The following is a 9,270-nucleotide window of genomic DNA, read 5'->3' as shown; positions in this document are numbered from 1 at the left end:
GAAAAAAATTTAGAAATTTTTTAAACATAGCATAATCCATTTGCTTTAGAAAGAGAAAGTGAGAGAGACAAAGAAACAGAGACAGTGAGCCCTAAATAATATAGTCTAAAGTGGTCTGATAGTAAGATAAAATTTCAGAAATATTGTAATCTCAACAAATTTGAGTCTTCTTAAAAAAATGAGCATCAGAATTCAATATCATAAAAGAAAACAAACTCTGCTCTCAGAAGTAAAATACTAAAAATTATTTTCTCTAAAATTAATGAATTTATCAGCTTCTTCAGCCCTGTGGCATAAAAGCATAAAGAATAATACACCTTGTGAGTATGTTAAACCCTGTATTAATATTGAATGAACCACAAAGGATAAACAGGACTTTCTGCCTGAAGACAAAAGCACACAGTAAGCCGAGAAGCAGACATGAATCAAACCAATGAATGCATGCATTGGTTTCTGCAATACCAACAGGGCTTTTAAAATGTCTAAAGAAAGTATACTTTAATAAAACTACATAAAAACTGTGCTAAAAAATTAATGTAGCACACCATGTGCAAATAAACTCCTACATGAATAGAAAGTTGAGATTAACTTCATGCATCACTAAATTCAGATGACAAATCACATGGCAGTTTCTCTTCCTCTTTCAAATGAGAATAGAGGTCTTTGGGGGATAGCCCAGACATAATGGAGGTCAAAACATTTAAGTCACACAACTCAGATGTAAAGAGAATACATTATTTATTTATCTTTTGTTTATAGACATATCTTCATGAGCCCCTATCTTCTGGTTAAAAAGAAAAATTATGTATATAAGTGTGTAACTCAGTTTAAGTCTTGGATGGTATGATAATCCAACAGTCCCTTGGGCAATATTCAGTCTCTGGTAGGGAATAGTTCAGCCTCTTTCTATTCTTTTTCTATTCTGAAAGAAGGCAACTGGGAGTGGGAGGCATGATAGTCTGGTCAATCTGGCCTCCAGTTTGACACTCACTGGATCCAAAGCTCTGAGGTTTCCTGCTAGTCTTTTCTATTAAGACCACTTGATGCCTCAGGACCCACAACACACTTGGAAAATGAGGGTTAGTTAGGAAAGCTGATACTCAGGCCTCTGAAACCTAGTGACACAGCCTCATGAAGATAATGAAGGGTGTTTGCTACAGGAAACTTTGGAAAGCTTTCTCTGCCGATCCTCAGAAAGGAGTGAAAGGCTGCAGCCTCTTCCATTTATTTGCTTCACAGCGGGATCCTGGATCTATCCTCTTCTGTAAAGGCACACATCTGATCAATGTCTTCTTCCTCCTCTTTCTCTTTGCTCCCTTTCCATCATCAACTTTTCCCGTCATAAAACTAGGAAAGAGGTTTTACTTTTCCCTCCTACATTCTATATCTATTGGCCACAAGGCTTTGCTGCTGTGGATGGAAGGATAACTTCGCTGCTATGTTGGAAAAATAAAAGGATTTGTAAAATCATCTCTCACAATCATAGTCTGATTTAAAATGTTTTTATTTTGCTCTAATCTTCTTTTTTATTTTAGAAGTAATATATCTTTCTCTTTTTCTCCTCGTCATTCTTCAAAATAAATTCTCCTCCACCCTCAGGCAGAAGGCTATCTCCAGTCAGCTAGGACAGACTTCATGAGCTCTACAAGATAAAGGACATTAGGAAAGATCATTCTACTCATCCCTTGCCCATATATATAGTTAGCTGTTTCCAAAAACAACATAGATGTATGTGGGAAAATAGCACTTCATATAAATATTCCATTATATAGAATTTCTTAAAATAGGAGTTTTTAATTTTTGTTCTTATTTCTAATGTAGAAATAATAATGTAGCTTTACTGATAGAGTAAATAGAACAATTAATAAATAAAAGGTTGGATAATAAAAGAGTGTGCATATTGTGAACCCCCTGCAGAGGATCCTGATCTGCTTGGTGCTATGATGCATGGCAAGAAGACTGAGACACAAAATTAAAAAGAAACACATAGGGAACTGGGATGGTCAGTGCTCAGCAAGCAAAAACACTGAACAACCAGTGCCATCCATGTTTATTGGTGACACAATCACTGCTAAGTAGTACAAGGAGGTTACATGTGGTTTCTAGGGATGGGTTTCTGACACAGGCAAGACTGTAAAAAAAAAGAGAGAGACAAAGCATTCTTGTGTTAGGCTGGAAACAGAATCTGGGTAAGAGTTACTCTGACCTCATCTGTATATTACCTCATATGCTTTGGTGAGACTCACTTCTTAAAACAAACCAATTGCATAAGGGCACTTTCCACTTTCCAGTCTCCCTCCTATTTCTCTTAGAAGCTATCTTTCTCTCAATAAATTTTTGCTACTCTTTTTTTTTTTAAAGCCAATTATGGGGTTAAATCTTTACATACAGCCTGAACTGCTTACAGCCTGCTTTGGACATAATCAAAGGGGTAATCACCCACGTGTATACAGGGAGAAAAGATAGATGCCATTGAACATTGTAAGTAGTTTAAATCACAAACACTGGCAAGACTGTATTGTTGGTGAGAAGGCAAACTAGTACAGCCATTAGGGAAATTAGTATGAAGATTTCTCCAAGAACTGAAATTAGAAATTCCATATGATCCAGCTATCACTCTACTGTGTATCTTCTCCAAAGAGCTTAAGTCATCATACTACACTGATACGTGCATACCATTGTTTATGGCGGTACAATTTGTAACAGCTAAATCCTGAAAGCAGCACATATACCCACCCAATAGATGATTGGATAAATAAAATGTAATATCTATATGTCATAGAATACTACTGGACTATGAAGAAAGATAAATTTGAGACATTTGCAGGAAAATAAATGCACTTGGAAAATATAATGATGATTGAAATAAGCCAGACATGAAAATTTAAATACTGTATGGTATCTCTTGAGTGATAAAAAATGCAAACAAAAAAAATATAAAGGGAACAAAAGTGAAGAGTGAGGAAGAGAAGGGGAAGAAGAGGTATAAAGAGATGCCATGTATAGGAACCTAATAACCCCAATTAACGTCAACATTGTAGACTATAACACGAACTAATACAAATGACATCAACAGGAATGAAAAATGAACTGGAGGAAGAGCGAGGTGAGGGTGAAGGAAAGGGAAGGGAATTAACAAAGAAAACAGAAACATTTCATAATATGTACATGTAACCATTCTCCAAGATTGTCGTAAAGTACATGACCTGCAAACATGTACAAATACAATTTTTAAAAATTTTTAAAGAAAATTATAAGTGGCTTATTAGTGGATAAGAAAATTTTTCCATATGACTCCAATATGCAAAATGAAGATCAAGGAGTTCATAGGAAAGATACCTTTCTAACATTCAGAGATGTCTAAATGTGGAAAAAGCTGCTTTGAGAATTTATGTTTATATTGTAATGTACATTATTCAAGGTAGGAAAAGTAACCGCAGAGTAAGGATGTCATGTCTAATATTGGAGAATGTTAGGCTTTCTTCCTACACCCTGAGATTCTGTGCTTCAGAGTCAATAGGGACTTCAAAGCTCAAAGCCACAGAAGATATAGTACATGATAAAAAGCAAAGTAAAACTCATGCTATTGGTAGGCATTGGTCATGGCTATTCTTTGATAATTACTGAGTGACTGTAGAAGAAAAAGTCAAAATTTTCTGTTCATGACAAAATCACAATGTAAAGTACAATGTGTTGTAAAATTGGTGAATATGATCCCACATGAGAAAAACCATCAGTTTCAGAAAAGAATACTAAAAGAATACTAAAATAATTGAAGAAACTGAAAAACTGATTTCCTGGCTTGGTAGAAGACATAGAAAAACATCATTAATAGAGATTCTGCAAATTGGGAAAGAAATACTGTCCATTATAAAGCAATGTTGGTGATATTAAACTTAAAATTATGTAAGTTTGCATAATTTTAATAATGCAACCTCATTATTATGTATGTGTTGATTCTTTCCTTTCCTTATATAGACTCCTTCTAGGAATTATAAAAGTCAATGAGATAGATAGGTAACAGCTGACTTTTAAGAAGTAATTGGCTGGTAGTGGTATATAGGTATTGAAACAAGTATGGAAAGAGATGGCAAGTTGAAGAATACGGATAGGAGATTGTATCATTGATCATCTTTGTCATAATGTTGCCCATTCTTATCACATTTATCAGGGAAAGGGTCTGCGTGTAACCAGCCAAGAATGGGTACATCCTGTACCTGAAAGGCTGTGGGGTTTTCCATTGCAGGAGGAAGCAGGGATGTCTCTGAGTCGAAGTCAGGAGGAAAGAAGGAAGGTGACAGACACAGAGCAAGTACTAGTTCTAGCCAGTGTGAGAAGAGCATTTCACTTCTACCTAACAAAAAGTATCAGTATATTCTTTTCATAGCTAATAAAAATGAAACCAATAGAGGTTATCCCAGGTCATACAAACAGTAATTGGTTTCTGGGTCTTTAAAGCTCAAAATCTCCTGGTCTTTCCATTCATTACATCATACCACAAAATACACTTAAGCATGAGCCAAGATAGGTGACAAGTGATGCTAGGGGCAGGAGCCAGGTGGAAAGAATAAATCAAGATGGAATGACCAAAATCAATGAGGCAGGTACTTGGAGAAAACTGGGAGTGTCCAAAATTCATGCCTAGAAAGTCCATTTAAATGAAGCTATAAACCCAGGAGCCAGAAAAATCAAACACATAAGGTGACGTGGTTAAAAAGCAATTGTTTTCTGAAAAAAGATCCCGAAACAAAATCTTCCTAAACATTTAGAGTGCCATTACTTCAGTCTTTTCTTTGATGTCTTTATTTTCTGTCTCCCACACTGAGAAGAGGGAACCTTTGAGTTCTCATTGTAATTCTTTATTCTTGCCTCATCTGTACTGCAGCCAGGACACCTGAGCTGTGGAAAGTCAAGCTGCACCAAGCAGTAAGAACTAAAAAGACTCAGAGATTTTAGAAAGAAGTCAGTCTGCTTCTTCTTCTCAAGTAATTTGGAGTTTATATTTCCAAAGAATCTGTGAACTTCCCATGATAAAGGACCCACAGTGTCATCCATACCAAAAAAGAAAGAAAAGAAAAGAAAAAGGAAGACTTTTAAAGTGAGCAAGGGAGGATTTGTTTGTTTCAGTCAGAGTTCCCCAGAGAATCAAAACTGACTGGAGAGAGAAGGAGAGGCAGGAAGAGGGCAGGGAGAGGGGAGGGAAGGTAAAAGGAGCAGGAGGGAGAGAGGCAAGAAGGGGTGTATTGGGAGTACCGGCTCATTGACTCACTTGATTACAGAGGCTGAAAAGCCCCATGATAGGTCATCTGCAAGCCAGAGAGCCAGAGAAGTTGGTAGCATGCCTGAGAACTCATGGGCCCCTGGTGCAAGTCCCAAAGTCCAAACACAGAAGAACCTAGGCTTCTCATGTCCATGGATAGGAGAAGAAAGATGTCCCATCTCTGGGGGAGGGGGATAAATTCACCTTTTTTCTGCCTTTTTGTTCCATCTGGGCCCACAGCTGCTGGGTATGGTGCCTGTGCACATTAAGGATGGGTCTTCCTCACTCTTTCTGAGACTCACAACAGTCCATCCTGGAAACACTGAGGCAGGAAGCCCAATCACTGTAATCAAAAGCAAAATCACATGGGTTTCTCCTCCAGCAGAAGAAGATGGGATCAATGCTTAGTGAAGCACTGAGAATCATAATGCTTTACCAGCTCTGAGTATCCCTTAATCCAGCCAGGCTGACACCACAAGCAATCACACCATCTTACAGACTCTGCAGCACTGCAGGGTCGTAGTCATTTTTGTCAACAAGAAATGCTCTTAGCATTTAGACAAATATTCTGATTTATTTTCCCAAGGTAAAGCATAAAAATGTCTTAAAAATAAAAGAAGGAAATACCATAAAAGATGCTTCAAAATAATACAGTAATTACCACAAATATAGTCTAATTATGTTCTCAAAAATAAGTGTATTCAAAGTAGCCATTCATATTTGTGATTATGCAAGACAGCTAAGTGAAACAGGCATTAGCAAGGTTGTCAATATGCAATGCTATTTCTACCAGCCTATAAACTTTATCAAATGGACAGAAAGAGCCTTCTCTTTTTTCCCTAACACTACAAGCATCTTTATTCCCACATACATGAAATAGTCTCTTTACTCTTTGTCATAAATTGCTCCCATAATTAGATTCATTTCCTCTGGATTTTGTTTTTAAAGGTGAAATTTTTAATAGTTTTTTTTTTTTCTCATTTTACCTTGTTATCATCTGGTTAAAACTCATTTAAAAGATTTTTAGTACTGGGGGAAGGAGAGCTAATGCCACCCAATAGAAATTGCTTTACTTCACAGAGAGACTAAGAGTACATCCTCAGACACACACACACAAAAACGTGCTCCTTGCACTTCTGAAGGTCACTCTATCTCCCGTAAAAGCACATAGAGGTACACACATAAGTACAAATACAGATTGGCTCTCTGTGTCTCACAGGGTATCCAAAGCATTATTGTTCACCTGCTATTGATAATCCAATGGCATACAATTTCAATGTAAAGACTTCCTACGGACATCATTCTAAGCTTCTGGATAAAGACCCAGTGCTTTATTTTTGTAGATCTTACTTCTCTTGACTTTCCATAAATGACTCTCTCAAAACATAGCATGGGGCTTCCATAGCTGAATGTTATTTATGTAAGAATGAAAAGGGGGGGCGGGGATTTAGCTCAGCTGTTCAGTGGCCTGCCTTGCAAGCGCAAGGACCCAAGTTCAATCCCCGGTACAAAAAAAAAAAAGAATGAAAATGAAAAGGGGCTGTGTATATGTGTAACCATCACAGAAACTGAATTTCATGATTTCTGTACTACTAACTAAAGAAAAATTGATTTCTGATTACAGAAAAACCACTTCCTGGTTTGCTCCATATTCGATTAGCAACCTCAGTGTGGTGGGCAAACCCAGGTATCAATCAGCCTGCTCAAACCATTCACTGCTGTGAAAAAGGAAGGAAAGAAGGCTGGAGCCTGTGACTCAGGAACATCTGCTTTCTGCAGCCAAAGAGAGGCAGGGACCTAGAATGGAGGACCTGGGAGGTGAAAACATCTGGATGATCCTTGGCTTCGGCACCCTGAGACAGGTATTCAAATGTGGAGTTACTGTAAATAGGTAAATTAATTCGATTACCTTGAAGGCAGTTAGACAGGGCCACCCTCAAGGCACCAGTCCTAAATGGGGAAGTCCTCAAGGAGCCAACACAGCAATGAGTCAATATGGAGAACAGTTGAGGCATACTGACTAGTTAGCAATACAAAAAAGAAAAGAAGTATTAAAGATAGCAATGATTGATATTCTAAATGGGAAATTCCTTGTATGAGAATTGTTTTCCTATTTGATCCTCATTTAATTAATGTTACCTGTGTGACTGAACTTGTAATCATACTGGTCATAGTTTTGCCCCCTTCATGCCTACCTTCTAATTTTCATTAGGTCTTTAGTTTTTTCCCACCTTGAACCCACCTCACCTTGTAGCTTTGCTCCACAAAAAGCCCCTGGGAAATAGATCCTGGGCAACCCACTTTCTTGTCCCCCTTCTGTCTCTATTACACAGATGCTCTTTCTCTCAGTAAATTTTTCCCACTCAACCTCCATTGTTACTAGAATTTATTCCTCAATTTTAGAAAAGAAGAACTCTAGTTTCAGAGAGCTAGCAGGTTTGGGAGTTGCATCTATTCCACCTATATCAAAGCAAACTGGGAAATGGGCTATGTAGCTCCAGGAATAAGAGAATAACTCACATGGCACATTGAACTGATCATATAAATGAACCCACACACAAAATTCCTGTTAAGAAAAATTCTGGTTCCATCTTCTCAGATTACCAGGCTCATCTTTAAAAGAAAAGGGCCACACAAGAAGAAACCAATTTTAAAATCCCTGAAGAACTTTAAAGGAATTAACCACTCACGCTGGCAGGGAGCCTGGCATCTTCTCATTGGAACTCAATTTGCCCAGAACTAGGAGTATTACTTCCAGAACCACAGCCTCTGAGTATCACTTAGGGTACCACAGAATATTGAAAAGTTTTGTTTGCTTCAGAATCTCAGTGGAGCAACACCCTCTGCATGATTCACTAGGCCAATTTCTGTCTGCCTCTCACTTTCATTCAACAAGTGTTTATGGAACACCTTGTAAGCCTGTGTTTGTGACCTGAGTGTTATGAAAACATTCTGATAAGCAAAATCTAGCTTCTGACTTTGATGAGCAGTATGAATAGGAAGAGAGATAATTCTATGAAGAACCAGTCTAATCCACTCTATCTTAAAGAACTAGGATTAGAGATTCCATTTGACCCAGCCATCCCTCTGCTAGGTGTCTTTCCAAAAGAATTTTAAAAATCATACTACAGTGATATCTAGGTATACAATACAGTTACATTCATCATTGGGATCCTGTTCCTTTACATAATAGGTCTTGAATCTCATTTTCCCCTTGTCCCTGCCCTCCCTTCACCCGCTCTTCCCCTCCCCATTTACAAACACTTTATTTCCATTTTTTCAATTTCTCATATTGTTTTCCTCTCCCTTATTACCTTTCCCCCACCCTTCCCACTTTCCCTACACCTTTAGTCCTTTACTTCCTATTCCACATTATTAATTATCTCATTAGCATCCTGTGTACTATTATAGCTTTTCACACCAGAGAAACTATTCAGTATTTCAGTTAAAGAAATCTCTGTATGAACATTAAAAATAGGGAATCCTAAAATAAAACTAAAAAGGAAAGTAAAAGAGAAAAGGCAATGATGAAAGATTGAAATAATCCTCACTTCTAAAGATGAAAATGGTCTCTTAACATATTTAAATTGCTGCTTGCTCTTGTAGTCTTATTCTTTTTTTTCATTATTTAGAGAATACTTTATTAGTTTCTATAATCAAATCCCCTTAGATATGACCTTTCATATTTAATACAGTGCATTACCCCTGTACAGATGGAAAAAAATAAAAATAAAAATGAAAAAATTAACATTTCTAGACCAATATGGCTGTGCATTTCTGTACAATGCCAATTCAACACAGTAAATTGGTATAACTTTTTTCAAAGTTGACAGCACCGTTAAAGTTTTCAAAAATTCAAATTTTATAGCATTACCCCTACAGATGGAAAAAAATAAAAATAAAAATGAAAAAATTAACATTTCTAGACCAATATGGCTGTGCATTTCTGTACAATGCCAATTCAACACAGTAAATTGGTATAACTTTTTTCAAAGTTGACAGCACCGCGT

At 37.1% G+C, this 9,270-nt stretch overlaps 1 long non-coding RNA gene across 1 annotated transcript in view; it reads right to left on the bottom strand.

The window, feature by feature from the left end:
* Positions 1 to 1,565: 1,565 nt before the first annotated feature.
* LOC117284443 overlaps positions 1,566 to 9,270 on the bottom strand; it is a 14,458-nt gene continuing 6,753 nt past the window's right edge. Inside the window, exons 3-4 of the long non-coding RNA XR_004515526.1 lie at positions 5,465 to 5,603; positions 1,566 to 1,642 (exon numbers count right to left, since the gene is read on the bottom strand). This is a non-coding gene — a long non-coding RNA (uncharacterized LOC117284443). The remainder of the gene's footprint in view (positions 1,643 to 5,464; positions 5,604 to 9,270) is intronic.

This window comes from Fukomys damarensis, unplaced genomic scaffold (assembly GCF_012274545.1).
Source record: "Fukomys damarensis isolate Sample0158 unplaced genomic scaffold, DMR_v1.0_HiC HiC_scaffold_5, whole genome shotgun sequence".
NCBI classification, from domain to species: domain Eukaryota; kingdom Metazoa; phylum Chordata; class Mammalia; order Rodentia; family Bathyergidae; genus Fukomys; species Fukomys damarensis.
Note: the sequence above shows the minus strand (reverse complement) of the source record. Positions and strands in the feature narration are given on the sequence as shown.